This window comes from Ranitomeya imitator, chromosome 2, assembly GCF_032444005.1.
Source record: "Ranitomeya imitator isolate aRanImi1 chromosome 2, aRanImi1.pri, whole genome shotgun sequence".
NCBI classification, from domain to species: Eukaryota; Metazoa; Chordata; class Amphibia; order Anura; family Dendrobatidae; genus Ranitomeya; species Ranitomeya imitator.
The window spans coordinates 417,583,709-417,607,136 of NC_091283.1; positions in this window are offsets into that span (position 1 = coordinate 417,583,709).

Consider the following 23,428-nt stretch of genomic DNA (forward strand, 5'->3'; position numbering starts at 1 on the left):
CCTCTTAAATATTTTCCTAATGTTCAAAAGCCATTTTGCTATTCATATTTCATATATTTCATATTAGACATGCTTTTGCACGATAGAGTGCAACCTTTTTTGTATATTCATGTATGGAGGTAGCTGCTCCTGGTATGCACCTATTCACACTAGTTTGGATGTGCGAGTCTTTTTTTGTCATTTCTATGTTAGCTTACTGACTGCGCACTCCTCCCATCACCATGTGGTTTTTAATTGCATTTCATCACACTTGGTCCCGGCCAACTCATATGTAGGCTTTGCTGAAAAGAGGTATCCACATTCACCCAGGCATACAGACATTGGCCTTTGGTAAGTGTTCACATTTGGACAGGGGGGTCAGGGACCCATCAGTTATGAGACCACCTTGACGACTGGTTGATGGGCTCACACTATTTGATTATATCAAATTCTGTGCAAAGCGTTTCTTAAAAATTTTCCTAATGTTCAAAAGCCATTTTGCTATTCATATTTCATATATTTCATATTAGACATGCTTTTGCACGATAGAGTGCAACCTTTTTTGTATATTCATGTATGGAGGTAGCTGCTCCTGGTATGCACCTATTCACACTAGTTTGGATGTGCGAGTCTTTTTTGTCATTTCGAGAATGCAACATGTTACGTTCGCCGCGCCCCACCGCACACCGTGAAACAACGCATGCGTACGCAAATGCATGTCCTTGCGTACACCATGTTAAATATATGTACGCATGACGCATGTGGATCTATGATGATCCAACGCTGTGCACAAAGACGCAAATTTGAAACCAGCCTTAAACAGTATTGAAACAGACCAAGAACATTAGTCACTTTCTCTTAGAACCGGAAATGCTGGGTGAAACTCAATATGACCGCCAATGCAGCTAATAAAAGTGTAGTCACCCAGCTTTCCCAAATTCCTAAAAGGAGGAGTACAGGAATAGATAAACTATCTTCTTTATCTCAGAAACAGTGCTACTGCAGTTCTTGGTTTGCATGTTGTATTGCAGGTTAGCTATATTAACCCCTTAGTGACAGAGCCAATTTGGTACTTAATGACCAGGCCAATTTTTGCAATTCTGACCACTGTCACTTTATGAGGTTATAACTCTGGAACGCTTCAACGGATCCCGCTGATTCTGAGAATGTTTTTTCGTGACATATTGTACTTCATGTTAGTGGTAATATTTCTTCGATATTACTTGCGATTATTTATGAAAAAAATGGAAATATGGCGAAAATTTTTAAAATTTTGCAATTTTCAAACTTTGTATTTTTATGCCCTTAAATCAGAGAGATATGTCACGAAAAATAGTTAATAAATAACATTTCCCACATGTCTACTTTACATCAGCACAATTTTGTAAACAAAATTTTTTTTTGTTAGGGAGTTATAAGGGTTAGAAGTTGACCAGCAATTTCTCATTTTTACAACACCATTTTTTTTTAGGGACCACATCACATTTGAAGTCATTTTGAGGGGTCTATATGATAGAAAATAATGAAGTGTGACACCATTCTAAAAAGTACGCCCCTCAAGGTTCTCAAAACCACATTCAAGAAGTTTATTAACCCTTTACGTGCTTCACAGGAACTGAAACAATGTGGAAGGAAAAAATGAACATTTAACTTTTTTTTGCAAACATCTTAATTCAGAACCATTTTTTTTATTTTCACAAGTGTAAAAACAGAAATGTAACCATAAATTTTGTTATGCAATTTCTCCTGAATACGCCAATACCCCATATGTGGGGGTAAACCACTTTTTGGGCGCACCGCAGAACTTAGAAGTGAAGGAGCACCGTTTGACTTTTTCAATGCAGAATTGGCTGGAATTGAGATCGGACGCCATGTCACGTTTAGAGAGCCCCTGATGTGCCTAAACAGTGGAAACCCCTCAAGTGACACCATTTTGGAAACTAGACCCCATAAGGAACTTATCTAGATGTGTGGTGAGCACTCTGAACCCCCAAGTGCTTCACAGAAGTTTATAACGTAGAGCCGTGAAAATAAAAAATCGCTTTTGTTTACACAAAAATGATCTTTTCGCCCACAAATTCTTATTTTCACAAGGGTAACAGGAGAAATTAGACCACAAAAGTTGTTGTGCGATTTCTCCTGAATACGTCGATACCCCATATGTGAGGGTAAACCACTGTTTGGGCGCACCGCAGAGCTTGGAAGTGAAGGAGCGCCGTTTTACTTTTTCAATGTAGAATTGGCTGGAATTGAGATTGGACGCCATGTCGCGTTTGGAGAGCCTCTGATGTGCCTAAACAGGGGAAACCTCCCACAAGTGACCCCATTTTGGAAACTAGACCCCTTATGGAACATATCTAGATGTGTGGTGAGCACTTTGAACCCCCATGTGCTTCACAGAAGTTTATAATGTAGAGCCGTGAAAAAAAAAAATCGCATTTTTTCTACAAAAATGATCTTTTTGCCCACAAATTTTTATTTTCACAAGGGTAACAGGAGAAATTAGACCACAAAAGTTGTTGTGCAATTTCTCCTGAGTACGCTGATACCCAATATGTGGGGGTAAACCACTGTTAGGGCGCACCGCAGAGCTTGGAAGAGAAGGAGTGCCGTTTTACTTTTTCAATGTAGAATTGGCTGGAATTGAGATTGGACGCCATGTCGCGTTTGGAGAGCCCCTGATGTGCCTAAACAGTGGAAACCCCCCACAAGTGACACCATTTTGGAAACTAGACCCCTTAAGGAACTTATCTAGATGTGTGGCGAGCACTTTGAACCCCCATGTGCTTCACAGAAGTTTATAACGTAGAGCCGTGAAAAAAAAATTTGCATTTTTTCTACAAAAATGATCTTTTTGCCCACAAATTTTTATTTTCACAAGGGTAACAGGAGAAATTAGACCACTAAAGTTGTTGTGCAATTTCTCCTGAGTACGTCGATACCCAATATGTGGGGGTAAACCACTGTTTGGGCGCACCGCAGAGCTTGGAAGAGAAAGAGTGCCGTTTTACTTTTTCAATGTAGAATTGGCTGGAATTGAGATCGGACGCCATGTCGCGTTTGGAGAGCCCCTGATGTGCCTAAACAGTAGAAATCCCCCACAAGTGACCCCATTTTGGAAACTAGACCCCCCATGGAACTTATCTAGATGTATGGTGAGAACCTTGAATGCCCAAATGCTTCACAGAAGTTTATAATGCAGAGTCGTGAAAATAAAAAATATTTTTTTTTCCACAAAAAAGATTTTTTAGCCCCCAAGTTTTTATTTTCACAAGGGTAACAAGAGAAATTGGACCCCTAAAGTTGTTGTCCAATTTGTCCTGAGTATGCTGGTACCCCATATGTGGGGGTAAACCACTGTTTGGACGCACGGCAGAGCTCAGAAGAGAAAGAGCGCCTTTTTGGAATGCAGACTTTGATAGAATGGTCTGTGGTCATTATGTTGCGATTGCAGAGCCCCTGATGTACCTAAACAGTAGTAACCCCCCACAAGTGACCCCGTTTTGGAAACTAGACCCCCCAAGGAACTTATATAGATGTGTGGTGAGAACTTTGAATGCCCAAGTGCTTCACAGAAGTTTATAATGCAGAGTCATAAAAAAAATATATATACTGTATATATATTTTTCCACAAAAAAAGATTTTGTAGCCCCCAAGTTTTTATTTTCACAAGGGTAACAAGAGAAATTGGACCCCAGAAGTTGTCCAATTTATCCCGAGTACGCTGATGCCCCATATGTGGGGGTAACCCACTGTTTGGGCGCACGGCAGAGCTCAGAAGGGAGGGAGCACCATTTGACTTTTTGAGCGCAAAATTGGCTGTCGTGTTTGGAGACCCCCTGATGTACCTAAACAGTGGAAACGCCCCAATTCTAGCTCCAACCCTAACCCCAACACACCCCTAATCCCAACCTGATCCATAATCCTAATCACTAACCCTAACCATAATCACAACCCTTACCCCAAAACAACCCTAATGTCAACCCTAACCATAACCCTAATCAAAACCCTAAATCCAACACACCCCTAATCCTAATCTCAACCCTAATCCCAAGCGTAACCCTAATGCCAACCCTAACCCTAATACCAACCCTAATCCAAACCCTAACCCTAATCCCAACTCTAACCCTAACTTTAGCCCCAAACCTAGCCCTAACTTTAGCCCCAACCCTAACCCTAGCCCTAAGGCTACTTTCACACTTGCGTCGTTTGGCATTCCATCGCAATCCGTCGTTTTGGACAAGAAACGGATCCTGCAAATGTGCCCGCAGGATGCGTTTTTTGCCCATAGACTTGTATTGCCGATGGATCGTGACAGATGGCCACACGTCGCGTCCGTCGTGCACTGGATCAGTTGTGTTTTGGCGGACCATCGGCACAAAAAAAGTTCAATGAAACGTTTTTTTGTACGTCGCATCCGCCATTTCTGACCGCGCATGCGTGGCCGTAACTCCGCCCCTCCTCCCCAGGACATAGATTGGGCAGCGGATGCGTTGAAAAACTACAGCTGCTGCCCACGTTGTGCACAATTTTCACAACGTGCGTCGGTATGTCGGGCCGACGCATTGCGACGGCCCCGTACCGACGTAAGTGTGAAAGAAGCCTAACCCTAAATTTAGCCCCAACCCTAACCCTAAATTTAGCCCCAACCCTAGCCCTAACCCTAGCCCTAACCCTAGCCCTAACTCTACCCCTAGCCCTACCCCTAACCCTAGCCCTACCCCTAGCCCTAACCCTACCCCTAACCCTACCCCTAACCCTAGCTCTAACCCTAACCCTACCCCTAACCCTACCCCTAACCCTACCCCTAATGCTACCCCTAACCCTACCCCTAACCCTAGCCCTACCCCTACCCCTAACCCTACCCCTACCCCTAACCCTACCCCTAACCCTACCCCTAACCCTACCCCTAACCCTAACCCTACTTTTAGCCGCAACTGCTGTTCTCCTGCCGGCCGGCAGATGGAGACAGATGGCGGGCGCACTGCGCATGCGCCCGCCATTTTCTTCTGCCGGCGGCCAGGAGGAGCAGCAAGAGGATCCAGGGACACAGGTGAGTATTGTAGGGTCCCCGAATCCCCCTATTTCTCTGTCCTCTGATGTGCGATCACATCAGAGGACAGAGAATTACACTTTACTTTTTTTTTTTTTTTTTTTGCGGTCGCCGGTAAACAGTTAATTACCGGTGATCGCAAAACTGGGGTCGGTAAAACCGACCCCGATCATGCTCTTTGGGGTCTCAGCTACTCCCGGCAGCCGAGACCCCAAAGATTCTCGCGGGGCCGGCCGGCGGGCGCACTGCGCATGCGCCCGCCATTTTGAAGATGGCGGCGCCCACCGGGAGACACAAGGAGCACCGGGGGAGCTAGGTGAGTATTGGGGGGCCACCTGGGACCCCTTTTCTCTGTCCTCCGATGTGCGATCACATCGGAGGACAGAGAAATTAAAAAGAGATCGCGTTTTTGTTTTTTTTTTGCGATCGCCGGTAAACGGTTAATTACCGGCGATCGCAAATGCGGGGTGGGTTAAAAAAAACCCCGAATCATGTTCTCTGGGGTCTCGGCTACCCTCGGCAGCCGAGACCCCGGAGAAAATCCGACTCTGGGGGGCGCTATTCACTTTTTCCACAGCGCCGTTAATTAACGGCGCTGTGGTTTAAGTACCCTTAGCGGCCGCCGTTAAAAGGCGTATCGGCGGTCGCTAAGGGGTTAAAGTGAATGAGGTTGAGCTGCGATACAAAAACAAAAACTGCAGAAGGTCGTGGCGTTGTTTCTAGAAGGAAGCAACCATTTATTCCTAATCCTAGCCATCCTTATATTGCAGTGATGCAGATCATGCTGACTTTTTCTGGAAAATTGGATGATTAGAAATTACTACGATGATAAGCAGCTTTCCTGAAAACAAATATGGTTGCTGGGTATGCAGGAATTGGCCAAACTCTGTGCTAAGAGTCTCAAAATGTTTCTTATTATCCAGAGCAGTATTGCTATTCATATTTCATATATTCCATGTCTACATGCTTTAGCATGAATGAGTGCAACTTCTTTTGTATATTATATATGGAGTTGTCTGCTTTTAGTATGCACCCGTTCACATTAGCTTGGAAGTGCCAGTCAGTCTTTTGTTATTTACAGTATATGATTAGAAATTACTACGATGACAAGCGGCTTTCCAGAAAACAAATATAACTAAAGAAGGATCATACATATTACTCCATAGAAAACCTTTTAAAAAAAAAGGTCACACTCTGTATAATGATATGGTAATGGAAAGCAGAAACCAGATAGGAAACCCGTGAAACAGGGAGTGTATACACCAAAAATAGAATAGACAATATTTTATTAATAGATCATAAGAAAATTAATCAAATTAAATTAAAAACAGATGCCTCATGTCAATCAAAGATATGCAGCAAAAGTATGTACTGTAGTTCATGAATAAAACTTTTTTAATAACAGTATACTCAGAGTAATTATATATACAACAGCTATATGGTCCTGTGGAGACTATCTTCTAGTTAGCACAATAATTTTTCTTTTTTTAACAAAGATTTAGTAGCAAACTGCTGGGCAAAATGCCTTTCACTGCATATAGATAAAGGAATATGTGTCCAAAGGATCATAAGCAGTTGATCTTACATGTACAGGTCCTTCTCAAAAAATTAGCATATAGTGTTAAATTTCATTATTTACCATAATGTAATGATTACAATTAAACTTTCATATATTATAGATTCATTATCCACCAACTGAAATTTGTCAGGTCTTTTATTGTTTTAATACTGATGATTTTGGCATACAAATCCTGATAACCCAAAAAACCTGTCTCAATAAATTAGCATATTTCACCCATCCAATCAAATAAAAGTGTTTTTTAATAACAAACAATAAAACCAACAAATAATAATGTTCAGTTATGCACTCAATACTTGGTCGGGAATTCTTTGGCAGAAATGACTGCTTCAATGCGGCGTGGCATGGAGGCAATCAGCCTGTGACACTGCTGAGATGTTATGGAGGCCCAGGATGCTTCAATAGCGGCCTTAAGCTCATCCAGAGTGTTGGGTCTTGCGTCTCTCAACTTTCTCTTCACAATATCCCACAGATTCTCTATGGGGTTCAGGTCAGGAGAGTTGGCAGGCCAATTGAGCACAGTAATACCATGGTCAGTAAACCATTTACCAGTGGTTTTGGCACTGTGACCAGGTGCCAGGTCGTGCTGAAAAATGAAATCTTCATCTCCATAAAGCATTTCAGCCGATGGAAGCATGAAGTGCTCCAAAATCTCCTGATAGCTAGCTGCATTGACCCTGCCCTTGATGAAACACAGTGGACCAACACCAGCAGCTGACATGGCACCCCACACCATCACTGACTGTGGGTACTTGACACTGGACTTCAGGCATTTTGGCATTTCCTTCTCCCCAGTCTTCCTCCAGACTCTGGCACCTTGATTTCCGAATGACATGCAAAATTTGCTTTCATCAGAAAAAAGTACTTGGGACCACTGTTTATGGTTCAAAAGTGGCTTTACCTGGGGAATGCGGCACCTGTAGCCCATTTCCTGCACACGCCTGTGCACGGTGGCTCTGGATGTTTCCACACCAGACTCAGTCCACTGCTTCCTCAGGTTCCCCAAGGTCTGGAATCGGTCCTTCTCCACAATCTTCCTCAGGGTCCGGTCTCCTCTTCTCGTTGTACAGCGTTTTCTGCCACATTGTTTCCTTCCAACAGACTTACCATTGAGGTGCCTTGATACAGCACTCTGGGAACAGCCTATTTGTTGAGAAATTTCTTTCTGGGTCTTACCCTCTTGCTTGAGGGTGTCAATGATGGCCTTCTTGACATCTGTCAGGTCGCTAGTCTTACCCATGATGGGGGTTTTGAGTAATGAACCAGGCAGGGAGTTTATAAAAGCCTCAGGTATCTTTTGCATGTGTTTAGAGTTAATTAGTTGATTCAGAAGATTAGGGTAATAGGTCGTTTAGAGAACCTTTTCTTGATATGCTAATTTATTGAGACAGGTTTTTTGGGTTATCAGGAGTTGTATGCCAAAATCATCAGTATTAAAACAATAAAAGACCTGACAAATTTCAGTTGGTGGATAATGAATCTATAATATATGAAAGTTTAATTGTAATCATTACATTATGGTAAATAATGAAATTTAACACTATATGCTAATTTTTTGAGAAGGACCTGTACATGTGAATCTGCGTTAGGTCAGAACCAAACTGAAGTAAAGTGCCTCGGTGCATATAAATTGAAGTATTAATACTGATATTAGATAGCATAATCATTACATCAATGGTTAAAGCAGATTCAACAACCAGACCCAAGCCATAGGCAAATGGCACGCTGCGAGATGAAAGCACACTGAATTCAATACTAGTGCATATGTTTCACCTGGTAATGTACAGAAAATAAGCCCTGAGTGGTCGTTGTGTCTCCCACCTCAACGTGTGTTTTGCCTATTCTTCTCCCAGGGACGCCCTCAGAATAGAAACGAGTGTTGGGGTGGGAGTCGCAGCGTTTCGCCAAAAAGGGCAGGACAAAATTGTTGGCACCTTAATCTTAATATTTGATTGCACACCTTTTGGAATAAATAACTGCAATCAATCACTTCCTATAACTATAACTATCAACAAGCTTCTTACACCTCTCAACTGGAATTTTGGACCACTCTTCTTTTGCAAACTGTTCCAGTTCTCTCATATGTCAAGGGTGCCTTTTCCCAACAGCAATTTTAACCTCTCTCCACAAGTGTTCAATGGGATTTAGATCCAGACTCAATGCTGGCCACTTCAGAACTCTCCAGCTCTTTTTTACATACATTTCTGGGTGCTTCTTGAAGTATGTTCCCCAAAATATTTTTGAACCTACACCATATTTGACTGTAGGTAATGTGTTCTTTTCTTTGTAGGTCTCATTTTGTTTTTGGTAAACAGTGGGATGATGTTCTTTACCAAAAAGCTCTATCTGTCCACTGTAATGTGCTGCTGCAGTGTAGTATAGTACAACCTCTACCAGGGGGTGCTGGTTAACCCCTTCAGTGAACACCGTAAGAAAAAAAAAAAAACGAGCCAAAAAACAACGCTTTATTATCATAACGCTGAACATAAAGTGGAATAACACATGATCAAAAAGACGGATATAAATAACCATGGTACCTCTGAAAACGTCATCTTGTCCTGCAAAAAACGAGCTGCCATATAGCATCATAACCAAAAAAATAAAAAAGTTATAGTCCTCAGAATAAAGCGATGCCAAAATAATTATTTTTTCTATAAAATAGCTTTTATCGTATAAAAGCACCAAAACATAAAAAAAATGATATAAATGAGGTATCACTGTAATCGTACTGACCCGAAGAATAAAACTGCTTCATCAATTTTACCAAACACGGAACGGTATAAACGCCTCCCCCAAAAGAAATTCATGAATAGCTGGTTTTTGGTCATTCAGCCACACAAAAAATCGGAATAAAAAACGATCAAAAACTGTCACGTGTCCGAAAATGTTACCAATAAAAACGTCAACTCGTCCCGCAAAAAACAAGAATTCACATGACTCTGTGGACCAAAATATGGAAAAATTATAGGTCTCAAAATGTGGAGACGCAAAAACTTTTTTGCTATAAAAAGCGTCTTTTAGTGTGTGACGGCTGCCAATCATAAAAATCCGATATAAAAAACGCTATAAAAGTAAATCAAACCCCCCTTCATCACCCCCTTAGTTAGGCTAGGTTCACATTGCGTTAATGGGTTAACGCTAACGGACAGCGTTGCACGGCGAAAATGTCACAATTAACGCCGTGCAACGGGTCCGTTAGCACACCCATTGACAGCAATGTGATTTTCGGGTGTAGCGCATCGCTAGAGCGTGCCATTTTTGGCTCGCGCTAACAAGGTGCCGTTCTTTTGTGGCGCGCCTCAGACGCTGCTTGCAGCGTCCGCGGCGCGCCCGAGGTCCGATCCCCGATCTTCCAGAGCGGGGACGTTAACGCGACCACTAAACGCGACACCTAAAAAGACATTGTGTTAGCGCAATCCGCTAGCGCTAGCGCTAAACGGATTTCCCTAACGCAATGTGAACCTAGCCTTAGGGAAAAATAATAAAATTAAAAAAAATGTATTTATTTCCATTTTCCCATTAGTTTTAGGGCTAGGGTTAGGGTTAGGGCAAGGGTTAGGGCTAGGGTTAGGGTTTGGATTACATTTACGGTTGGGATTAGGGTTGGGATTAGAATTAGGGGTGTGTCAGCGTTAGGTGTGTGGTTAGGGTTACAGTTGGGATTAGGGTTAGGGGTGCATTTGGATTAGGGTTTCAGTTATAATTGGGGGGTTTCCACTGTTTAGGCACATCAGGGGCTCTCCAAACGCGACATGGCGTCCGATCTCAATTCCAGCCAATTCTGCATTGAAAAAGTAAAACAGTGCTCCTTCACTTCCGAGCTCTCCCGTGCGCCCAAACAGGGGTTTACCCCAACATATGGGGTATCAGCGTACTCGAGACAAATTGACAACAACTTTTTGGGTCCAAGTTCTCTTGTTATGCTTGGGAAAATAAAAATTTGGGGGGCTAAAAATCATTTTTGTGGGAAAAAAAAGGATTTTTTATTTTCACGGCTCTGCGTTGTAAACTGTAGTGAAACACTTGGGGGTTCAAAGTTTTCACAACACATCTAGATAAGTTCCATGGGAGGTCTAGTTTCCAATATGAGGTCACTTGTGGGGGGTTTGTACTGTTTGGGTACATCAGGGGCTCTGCAAATGCAACGTGACGCCTGCAGACCAATCCATCTAAGTCTGCATTCCAAATGGCGCTCCTTCCCTTCCGAGCTCTGCCATGCGCCCAAACAGTGGTTCCCCCCCACATATGGGGTATCAGCGTACTCAGGACAAATTGGATAACAACTTTTGGGGTCCAATTTATTCTGTTACCCTTGTAAAAATACAAAGCTGGGGGCTAAAAAATCATTTTTGTGAAAAAAAAAAGAATTTTTATTTTCACGGCTCTGCGTTATAAACTGTAGTGAAAGACTTAGGGGTTCAAAGTTCTCACAACACATCTAGATAAGTTCCTTGGGAGGTCTAGTTTCTAATATGGGGTCACTTGTGGGGGGTTTGTACTGTTTGGGTACATCAGGCGCTCTGCAAATGCAACGTGACTCTTGCAGACCAATCCATCTAAGTCTGCATTCCAAATGGCGCTCCTTCCCTTCCGAGCTCTGCCATGCGCCCAAACAGTGGTTCCCCCCCACATATTGGGTAACAGCGTACTCAGGACAAATTGGACAACAACTTTTGGGGTCCAATTTATTCTGTTACCCTTGTGAAAATACAAAACTTGGGGCTAAAAAATAATTTTTGCGAAAAAAAAATAATTATTTTCACGGCTCTGCGTTATAAACTGTAGTGAAACACTTGGGGGTTCAAAGCTCTCAAAACACATCTAGATAAGTTCCTTAGGGGGTCTAGTTTCCAAAATGGTGTCACTTGTGGGGTTTTTTAATGTTTAGGCACATCAGGGGCTCTCCAAACCAACATGGCGTCCCATCTTAATTCCAGTCAATTTTGCATTGAAAAGTCAAATGGCGCTCCTTCCCTTCCGAGCTCTGCTATGCGCCCAAAAAGTGGTTTACCCCCACATATGCGGTATCGTCGCACTCAGGACAAATTGCACAACAACTTTTGTGGTCTAATTTCTTCTCTTACCCTTGGGAAAATAAAAAATTGGGGGCGAAAAGATCATTTTGTGAAAAAATATGATTTTTTATTTTTACGGCTCTGCATTATAAACTTCTGTGAAGCACTTGTTGGGTCAAAGTGCTCACCACACATCTAGATAAGTTCCTTAAGGGGTCTACTTTCCAAAATGGTGTCAATTGTCAGGGGTTACAATGTTTAGGCACATCAGGGGCTCTCCAAACGCAACATGGCGTCCCATCTCAATTCCAGTCAATTTTGCATTGAAAAGTCAAATGGCGCTCCTTTCCTTCCGAGCTCTGCCATGCGGCCAAACAGTGGTTTGCCCCCACATATGGGGTATCGTCGCACTCAGGACAAATTGCACAACAACTTTTGTGGTCTAATTTCTTCTCTTACCTTTGGGAAAATAAAAAATTGGGGGCAAAAAGATCATTTTTGTGAAAAAATATGATTTTTTATTTTTACGGCTCTGCATTATAAACTTCTGTGAAGCACTTGTTGGGTCAAAGAGCTCACCACACATCTAGATAAGTTCCTTAAGGGGTCTACTTTCCAAAATGGTGTCATTTGTGGGGATTTTAATGTTTAGGCACATCAGGGGCTCTCCAAACGCAACATGGCATCCCATCTCAATTCCAGTCAATTTTGCATTGAAAAGTAAAATGGCGCTCCTTCCCTTCCGAGCTCTGCCATACGCCCAAACAATGGTTTACACCCATATATGGGGTATCAACGTACTCAGGACAAATTGGACAACAATTTTTGAGGTCCAATTTCTTCTCTTACTCTTGGGAAAATAAAAAATTGGGGGCGAAAAGATCATTTTTGTGAAAAAATATGATTTTTTATTTTTACGGCTCTGCATTATAAACTTCTGTGAAGCAATTGGTGGGTCAAAGTGGTCACCACACATCTAGATAAGTTCCTTAGGGTGTCTACTTTCCAAAATGGGGTCACTTGTGGGGGGTTTCAATGTTTAGGCACATGAGGGGCTCTCCAAACGCAACATGGCGTCCCATCTCAATTCCTGTCAATTTTGCATTGAAAAGTCAAATGGCGCTCCTTTCCTTCCGAGCTCTGCCATGCGCCCAAACAGTGGTTTACCCCCACATATGGGGTATCAGCGTACTCAAGACAGATTGTACAACAATGTTTGGCATCCATTTTATCCTGTTACCCTTGGTAAAATAAAACAAATTGGAGCTGAAATAAATTTTGTGTGAAAAAAAGTTAAATATTCATTTTTATTTAAACATTCCAAAAATTCCTGTGAAACCCCTGAAGGGTTAATAAACTTCTTGAATGTGGTTTTGAGCACCTTGAGGGGTGCAGTTTTTAGAATGGTGTCACACTTGGGTATTTTCTATCATATAGACCCCTCAAAATGACTTCAAATGAGATGTGGTCCCTAAAAAAAAAAATGGTGTTGTAAAAATGAGAAATTGCTGGTCAACTTTTAACCCTTATAACTCCCTAACAAAAAAAAATTTTGGTTCCAATATTGTGCTGATGTAAAGTAGACAGTAGACATGTGGGAAATGTTACTTATTAAGTATTTTGCGTGACATATCTCTGTGATTTAAGGGCATAAAAATTTAAAGTTGGAAAATTGCGAAATTTTCTAAATTTTCGCCAAATTTCCATTTTTTTCACAAATAAACGCAAGTTATATCGAATAAATTTTACCACTACCATGAAGTACAATATGTCACGAGAAAACAATGTCAGAATCACCGGGATCCGTTAAAGCGTTCCAGAGTTATAACCTCATAAAGGGACAGTGGTCAGAATTGTAAAAATTGGCCCGGTCATTAACGTGTAAACCACCCTCGGGGCTTAAGGGGTTAAGATTTTTTATATTTTGTCAGATATTTATGTTTCACTACTTCCATGCTCTTCACCTTCTTTTTTACTTCTCCCACACTTTCTTCTTCATCATCCTCAGCAGCAGAATCTTTTTCATCAACTTCTTCTTCACCTTATTCATCTTCTTCTTCTTCACCTTCTTCCTATTATTCTTTTTTACATTCTTCATATTCTTTTTATTCAACTATTATTCTTCTTCATATTCTACTTCTTCATCTTCTTCATCTTCTTCTTCTTCATCATATTCTTATTTGTGACAGGCATTCCTGTAGTTGTTATCTATAAAAGTTTGAAGATTACACCTTCCGTTCTGCCTGTCACAAAAGATTTACAACAGGCTTTGTCCGCGTTCAGTTTGGCCTGCAGCAGCAGGTTTTTTCCAGGGGCACCACGAGGAGGAATGAACTCACCCCTATACACTGCTTAGTCTTCTTCTGTTTATAATTTAAATAATATCTTTTGCTCTGATTTTTAGTCTTATGCTTAATGTTCTTTTGCTTTTTGTTCTGCAGCTTCTTGTTCTTCTGCTTCTCGGTCTTCAGGGTCGTCATCTCCAGGGTCGTCGTCTCCGGGGTCGTCGTCTTCTTCGGGGTGGTCATCAGGGTCGTCGTCTCCAGGGTCGTCGTCTCAGTGGTCGTCATTTCTGGGGTTGTCGTTGTCTTCGGGGTGGTCTTCAGGGTCGTCGTTTTTAGGGTCTTGAACTTGGAAATGTAGCAGAAGGTACAAGAAGGCTGAGAAACTGCCGAGAACCAGCTGACGGTACTGGAACCCGGATGGCTACCTGAAGGTACAAGAGCCAATGGAACTACTGAGGACCAGCTGACGTTACTGGAACCCGGTTACTAAGCAGGAGGTACCCGTGCCAGAAAGCACTACCAAGGACCACCAGACGTTGGTGGAACTCGGATACCCAGAAGGAGGCAACTAAGCCAAAGGCTCTGCCTGGAACCAGCTGACAGTACTGGAATCAGGATGGGGAGCAGAAGGTACAAGAGCAAAAGACACTTCTGAGAACTAGCTGACGGTACTGGAACCAGGATGGGGAGCAGAAGGTACAAGAGCAAAAGACACTGCTGAGAACCAGCTGATGGTACTGGAACCCGGATGGGTAGCCGAAGGTACAAGAGCCAATGGAACTACCGAGGACCAGCTGACGCTACTGGAACCCGTTTACTAAGCAGTAGGTACCTGTGCCAGAAAGCACTTCCAAGGACCACCAGACGTTGGTGAAACTCGGATACCCAGAAGGAGGCACCTAAGCCAAAGGCTCTGCCTGGAACCAGCTGACGGTACTGGAACCAGGGGACCTATTCAAGCTTGTCTTCCTGAGAACCAGCTAATGGTGCTAGACCTCAGATAGGCATCAGAAGGTCCACATGAAAAAAAAATTGCTAGGCCGCGAGCCGGCCGGAGTTACCGAAAACCCACAGTCCTACAGGGGGAGCTTGTCCTATTGGCACTACGGAACCAGCCTTGATTGCCAGTTCCCGCAGCCCACATAGGAAGCACCTAAACTGCAGGCACCATAGAGTCGACTAATTTGACCGCAACCCGACAGGACAACGTATTGTAGGCAAAGTGACCTTGACACTACCCCGAAACAGCTGGCGTGCTGGAACCGGGGCTGGGCAGGAGGGAGTACCCGTGCCAAAGACACCTCTGGGCAGCAATTGGCGGTGTTGGAGCCAAGGAATTACAGGAGAAGCAGAGTGTAGGCTGAGGCCTAATTGGAACAAGTTGAAAGGGAACCTTTAACCACCCCAGGCATTTGCAACTAAAAGAGCCACCTTGTGCAGCACTAATGCTCTACACAAGGAAAAGGAGGCTCTTTTAATTATGCTCCTTGTACACACTGAAGTTAACACTTATAAAATGTGGCCCCTCATACCGTGAAACCGTCCCGGAGGCGGGACTTTCCTTCTTAATGAAACGCAGAACAGCCATCATTAATACCCCTTTGGCGCCGGGCGCCGCCTCCTCGGCATTGTTTGAATCTGTCCCAGAGTCAGCGGCGCTGTTATGTTATCCCTTGGCCATGCGCAGTTACCACTGCCCGTCTTCTGACATCATTTGTTGTCAGGCTCACTGCGCCTGTGCGGCCGCCCTGCCTCAGATCCCGCCCCACAGTGTCCTCTGATTTATTCACACTGCGGGGCAGGGATTCATAGGCATGTGCAGTGCATATCTTCGCCTCTCACTCATCTCCCTCCGCCTTCTTCAGACTTTGCGGCGTCAGCTGATCCTTATTCGCATGGCATAGTCTGAAGAAGGCGGAAGAAGATGAGTGAGAGGCGAAGATATGCACTGCGCATGCCCATGAATCCCAGCCCCGCAGTGTGAATAAATCAGAAGACACTGCGGGGCTGGGATTCATGGGCATGCGCAGTGCATATCTTCGCCTCTCACTCATCTCCATCCGCCTTCTTCAGACTGTGCCACGTCAGCTGATTCATAATCGCATGCCACGGCCGTGACGCGGCACAGTCTGAAGAAGGTGGAAGGAGATGAGTGAGAGGTGAAAATATGCACTGCGCATGCCCATGAATCCCAGCCATGCAGTGTGAATAAATCAGAAGACACTGCGGGGCTGGGATTCATGGGCATGCGCAGTGCATATCTTCGCCTCTCACTCATCTCCATCTGCCTTCTTCAGACTGTGCCGCGTCAGCTGATCCATAATCACATGCCACAGCCGTGACGTGGCACAGTCTGAAGAAGGCGGAAGGAGATGAGTGAGAGGCGAAGATATGCACTGCGCATGCCCATGAATCCCAGCCCCGCAGTGTGAATAAATCAGAAGACACTGCGGGGCCTGATCTCGGGCAGCGTGACTGCACAGGCGCAGTCAGCCTGACAACAATTGATGTCAGATGACGGGCAGTGCTTACTGCATATGGCCAAAGGATGACATAGCAGCGCAGGCTCCGGGACAGATTCAAACAACGCTGAGGAGGTGGCGCCCGGCACCAAAGGGGTATGACGGCTGTGCTGCGTCTCATTAAGAAGGAAAGTCCCGCCTCTGGGACGGTTTCACGGTATGAGGGGACACATTTTATAAGTGTTAAGTTCAGCGTGTGCAAGGGGCATAACTAAGAAAGCCACCTTTTCCTTGTGCAGCATTAGTGCTGCACAAGCGGGCTCTTTCAGTTACAAATGCCTGGGGGGGACAGGTTCCCTTTCATTTCTGTAGTAGTGTGAGTGTGGAGGGAGCAGGAGATATTGCCGGAAACACAGCTGGGGATCAGCTGGCGTTACTGAACCCCACTAACACAGGAGCGAGTCTTTTTCTCTGTGCAGACAGCACTTCCGAGCACCAACTGGCGGTGTTGGAGTCCAGGGTCAATCAGGGTGTAGGCCGAAGCCTAATTGGAGCAAGTTTGAAATCTGGAGTAGTGTGAGTGTGGAGGTAGCAGGAGCAATTGCCGGATACACAGCAGGGGAGCAGCTGGCGTTACTGAACCCCACTAACACAGGAGCGAGTGTTTTTCTCTGTGCAGACAGCACTTCCGAGCACCAACTGGTGGTGTTGAGCCCAGGGTCAATCAGGGTGTAGGCCGAGGCCTATTTGGAGCAAGTTTAAAATCTGGAGTAGTGTGAGTGTGGAGGTAGCAGGCCAAATTGCCGGATACACAGCTGGGGATCAGCTGAAGTTACTGAAACACAATAACATGGCAGCAAGTGTTGACTGTGCAGACGGCAATTCCAAGCAGCAACTGGCGGTGTTGGAGCCCAAGGAATTACAGGAGAAGCAGAGTGTAGACTGAGGCCTAATTGGAGCAAGTTGAAAGGGAACCTGGCGTTTGTAACTGACAGAGCCACCTTGTACAGCACTAATGCGCCACAAGGAAAAGGTGGCTCTTTTAGTTATGCTCCTTGGATACGCTGAACTAAACACTTAGAAAAAGTGTCCCCTGATACCGTGAAACCGTCCCGGAGGTGAGACTTTCCTTCGTAATGAGACGCAGCCCGGCCCTCATTCATACCCCCTTGGCGCTGGGCGCCACCTCCTCAGCATTGTTTGAGTCTGTCACGGAGCCTGTACTGTTATGTTAAACCTTGGGCATTCGCAGTTACCGCTGCCCGTCTTCTGACATCATTTGGTGTCAGGTTGACTGCGCCTGTGCGGCCGCACTGCCTGAGATCCTGCCTCGCAGTGTCTTCTGATTTATTCACACTGCGAGGCTTGGATTCATGGGCATGCACAGTGCATATCGTCGCCTCTCACTAATCATTGTGTAACTCCCTTCTCTGGACAGATGTCTTCCTCCTCCATTGACTCCTCCTCATCCTCTTCACAAAGTGTCCCCTGCCTAGGCCTTTGTGAGGAACCCGTCGCGCAGACTGTCCAGAAGCAGATGGCATTTGTGACTCCTCATCCTCCACCTCTTCCACAACATCATCCCTTAGCGCTTGCAGTGTTTTTTCAAGCAGGCAGATAAGGGGGACAGTCATGCTGACTAGTGCATCATCTGCACTCGCCATCCGCGTGGAATCATCGAAGGCACGCAAAACCTGGCAGATGTCCTTTATAGTGGCCCACTCAGTGGTTGTGAAGTCTGAACGGCGCGCAGTGTGACTTCTTTGCACCTGATGCAGCTGGTATTCCATTTCTGCTGGCTGCTGCTCACACAACCGCTCCAACATATGTAACATTGAATTCCACCTGGTTGGTAGGTCACATATGATGTGATGTTCCGGAAGGTGGAATCGGCGCTGCAGAGCTGCAATGCGCGATCTTGTCATGCTGCAACGCCACAAGTGAGCACACTCTAGGCGGACCTTGTGCAGCAGTGCATCAAGATCCGGATAGTCCCTCAAAAAACTCTGCACGACCAAGTTGAGCACATGTGCCAGACATGGGATGTGAGTGAGGTTGCCTAGGCCCAGAGCTGCCACCAGATTTCAGCCATTGTCACACACTACCATGCCTGGCTGGAGATTCGCTGGCACAAACCACACGTCGCTCTCCTGCTTGATGGCATTCCAGAGCTCCTGCGCTGTGTGGCTTTGATTCTCCAAAGAAATTAATTTCAATACGGCCTGTTGACGTTTGGCCACGGCTGTGCTCATATCGGTTGTAACAGGTAAACGTTCACGGGTCCATCTGGAGATGGACTGTGACGGCTCCTGCAGTGATGATTCAGAGGAACTGGAGTATGAGGAGGAGTCAATGTGTACAGACTGGATTCCTGCAATCCTTGGAGTTGGCAGAACACGTACAGTGCCACTCTCACGATCTGTACCCAGCTCCACAACATTTACCCAATGGGCAGTGAGGGAAAGGTATCGTCCCTGTCCATGGTGACTGATCCACGCATTGGTGGTGAGGTGGACCATGCTACTGATGGCGTTTAGTAGTGCATGTTTAATGTTTCCCTCCACATGCTTTTGCAGGGCAGGGATGGCTTGCCTGCTGAAATAAAAGCGGCTGGGCACGTTGTATTGTGGGACTGCCAATGCCATCAAGTTACGGAAGGTGGCAGTCTCCACCAGCCTGAATGACAACATTTCAAGGGTAAGTAGTTTCGCAATGCCAGCATTCAGAGCCTGTGCTCAGGGGGGGTTTGCCGAGAATGGCCGCCTTTTCTACCATGCCTGTGCTACCGATGGCTGTAGAGTGGGCTGGGAGTGTGAGGATGACTGGGAATGTGGTGCTGTGGGTGGAGTTACACTGGGTCTCTGGACAACAGTGCCAGAGGTTCTTCCATGGCGATCCTGTGAGGAAGCCGAACCAGCTGTGTGTGAGCTGGAGGAAGAGGCTCCAACACAAGCTGAAGAGGTGGTAGATGCTGCTGTAGGTTGGCCTAGGTCTTCAGTGTGTTTTTGTAACTCCACCACGTGCTTGGTCCGCACATGTTTCCACATATTTGTGGTATTGAGGTTGCTGACACTTTTCCCTCTTTTGACTTTCTGATGACACAGCTTGCTTTTGACAAAGCAAATGTCAGCTGCAACTGTGTTAAAAAAGGACCAGGCACTGCAAGTCTTGGGAGCGCCCATTTTGACTTTTGGAAGAGGCATGCTCCTAATGGGTGCCGAAATGGAGGCTACAGGCAACGCAGTCTTCCCCCGCTCTCTCCCTCCTTTTTGGGCCATTCGGGGAATCTCTTCCTCAGAGCTGCTCCCACCACCTTCACACCATGATGGGTCAAGGACCTCATCATCTACACTACCCTCTTCCAACAACTGCTTCTCCTGGGTAGTCTCGGCAGCACGGTACGCACCAGAAAGTGGCACCTGAGTCTCATCATCAGATGCGTACTGAGGTGTGCTGACCGGAGGCACTGGCCAACCCGCCTCTTCAGATTCAGAGAGACAAAGCTGTTGGACATCACTGTATACTGCCTCTTCTTCCATTTCTTGAATGCTGCTTGGCTGGCCCCCTCTTTCCAAGCCAAGAGATTCAGAGAACAGAAGTAGAGATGGCTCCTGTCCTGGGCTCTCTGACTGCCTGGGCAATTTGGCAGGTGGTGAAGAGACAGATGGGTGCTCTTCAGTGCTATGTGCCTAAGAGGATGTGGCACTAATTGAAGTCGATGCGTTAGCTGCCATCCATCCGACAATGGCTTCAATTTGTTTGTCCCACAGTAGCGGCGTACGGCGAGCTCCTCCAAAGCTGCGCATGAAGGCCTGTTCCTGCTAAAACTGGGGGATGATGAGTCACCGGTGCCCGCAGCAGGCACAGAATCCCCACGTCCTCTCCCTGATCCACCTCCACGCCCACATGCCTTACTCCCTGCCTTCTTCATCTTGGTAGACTGATAAAGATAGGCAGAAAAGTACTAAGGGCTTAGTGTGCTTATTCCTGAACAGCAGCTAACAGGTATAAGAAACACTAATTTTATAAAGTGTGGACTAGACTTTAATATGAGCTAATGTGGCCTACACAACTGTAAAGTGAAGTGTTTGGTGAACTTTATTTTTCTTTTTTTTTTCACAGAACAGACTACAAAGTGATCTGCACTCACTCAGAGACCGTGCAGACAGCTGTGAACGGCGCTGCAAGGCCAAAAAAAGCTCCTTTATGTACTCCTATATAGTGTTTTTCCACAATCTAGCAGGATATGGATGGAAACCCACTAATAGGATACGTTTGAAAAAATGTGCAGCAGGCTGCACTAATTGCAAAAAAGGACAATGGATTGAGCAGTATGAGGCAGTGACGCAACCTGACCTGACTACAACCGGCTGTGGCTGTGGACGCGGTGAACAGCGCTGCAAGGCAAAAACAAGGTTCTCACACAGCAGTTGCTAAATTAGCCTGCGTAAAGCACAATGAAGCAAATCGCTATCTCAAAACTGGCCCTCAGTCAGAACACAGCGTCCTGTCCCTAACTGAATTTACAGCAGAGTGAACCCAAAATGGCGGCGGCGACTTTTATAGTGCATCATGACATCATTTCAGCAGCCAATCACAGCCATGCCAGTAGTTACATGCCTACCATGCAGATCAGGATGTGCCCACACTTCTAATCATTCCTCATTGGCTGAATTAAATGAAACTGGCTCTTTGCATTATGTGAACTTCCGATTCCTGTATCCGATATTGCAAAAGTATCGGAACTCGGTATCGGAATTCCAATACCGCAAATATCGGCCGATACCCGATACTTGCAGTATCGGAATGCTCAACACTACTGATGTATCATAGGGGGTGTGGAGACAGGTAGTCCATTACTCTCAAAACTCGGGATGGAAGCAGAAGCACAAGACTCTGGACAAAACTCTGGATGTAAGTATAGAAGATTTGAAAATGTCTCACTCAATGCTGTCTGTACTTTGTACTAATTTTTTTTCTGTTCCTTTTAGACTGGTTGTCTCCTGGTGCTGCCATCTCTCCTGGTGCTGCCGTCTCTCCTGGTGCTGCCGTCTGTCCTGGTGCTGCCGTCTCTGGTGCTGGAATCTGTCCTGGTGCTGCTGTCCTGGTGAGGACAACACTGGCTATATGAGTATAGAACCTTTGAAAATGTCTGTCTCTCTTAATTTTTTTTCTGTTTCTTTAGACTAGTTGTCTCCTGATGCTGCCATCTCTCCTGGTGCTGGCGTCTCTCCTGGTCCTGCCGTCTGTCCTGATGCTGCTGTCTCTGGTGATGGCATCTGTCCTGGTGCCACCGTCCTGGTGATGACAACACAACACTGGCTATGTAAGTATAGAACCTTTGAAAATGTCTGTCGCATTAATTTTTTTCTGTTTTTTTAGACTGGTTGTCTATTGATGCTGGCGGCTCTCCTGATGCTGCCATCTGTCCTGGTGCTGCTTTCTTTGGTGCTGGCATCCTGGTGAGGACAACACTGGCTATATAAGTATAGAATCTTTGAAAATGTCTTTCTCTCTTAATTTTTTTCCTGTTCCTTTAGACTTGTTGTCTCCTGGTACTGCCATCTGTCCTTGTGCTGGCGTCTCTCCTGGTGCTGCCGTCTGTCCTGGTGCTGCTGTCTCTGGTGCAAGAATCTGTCCTGGTGCTGCTGACCTGGTGAGGACAACACTGGCTATATGAGTATAGAATCTTTGAAAATGTCTGTCTCTCTTAATTTTTTTTCTGTTCCTTTAGACTAGTTGTCTCTGATGCTGCCATCTCTCCTGGTGCTGGCGTCTCTCCTGGTCCTGCCGTCTGTCCTGGTGCTGCTGTCTCTGATGATGGCATCTGTCCTGGTGCCACCGTCCTGGTGAGGACAACACAACACTGGCTATGTAAGTATAGAACCTTTGAGAATGTCTGTCTACTTAATTTTTTTCTGTTTTTTTAGACTGGTTGTCTACTGGTGCTGGCGGCTCTCCTGATGCTGCCATCTGTCCTGGTGCTGCTTTCTTTGGTGCTGGCATCCTGGTGAGGACAACACTGGCTATATAAGTATAGAACCGTTGAAAATGTCTTTCTCTCTTAATTTTTTTCCTGTTCCTTTGGACTTGTTGTCTCCTGGTGCTGCCATTTGCCCTTGTGCTGGCGTCTCTCCTGGTGCTGCTGTCTCTGGTGCTGGCGTCTGTCCTGGTGCTGCTGTCTGTCCCTGTCCTGTGCTGACTGCTGTGCTGTTGGACTACTGCCTGTAATGTAAGTATCGGTGTCCATTTTTTTTTTTTTTGGGGGGGGGCTACATTGTGTTTGGCTCCTAACAAGTTTAAATTTTGTTTTATTTTTTTTCTGTAGTGTTTCACTTGACTGCTGCCTGCTCTTTAACCATGTCCTCAAGTGAAGAACTGACTACTTCCCAGGGTGGACATGACACCGATTATGTAATCACATTTGCAATACTGATTGGTATGTATTGACTGACAATACTATACCTGTGTTAAATCATGTAATTTCTTTACAGGTACCTTCCACTGATGAAGAGCATGAGCAGTCGAATGGAAATGATTCTTCCTAGGGTCGTCGGGCTCATGTGTCTCAGGAAGAAAGACATGGTGTAAGTATTCTTTTCATCAGAGTTATAATAATTGATTTTTTTTTTTCATTTTTACTTAAAATTATTTTGCTTTATTGGATAATTAGGTTCCACAACAGGGAGAAGCCAAACAGGACATTGAAAACAAACAACTAATTCACCTTATGCAAGCGTGAGTACTGGTATGGGACACCCATCATCATCAGCACTCCAACATTGCTGTGATTCGCCGACTCTGGAAAGAAGTGGCCAGATCGCTGCTGCATGATTGGGACCATGCCACGCCATGTACCAGAAATTATTTTGGTAAGTATTGCAATGTGGTGTGACGTGCCAGTGAAACTGTAAATGTAGGTTCATTGTTTTATAATTATTTTTTCCCTTTTTCCCCCCTTCACAGTTAAGAGAATAAGAGTGCGTTGGCGCTCAATGAAGGATCGCTTCAACAAGGACATGAGACAAGAGAACAAGGTTAAAAGTGGTGCTGCT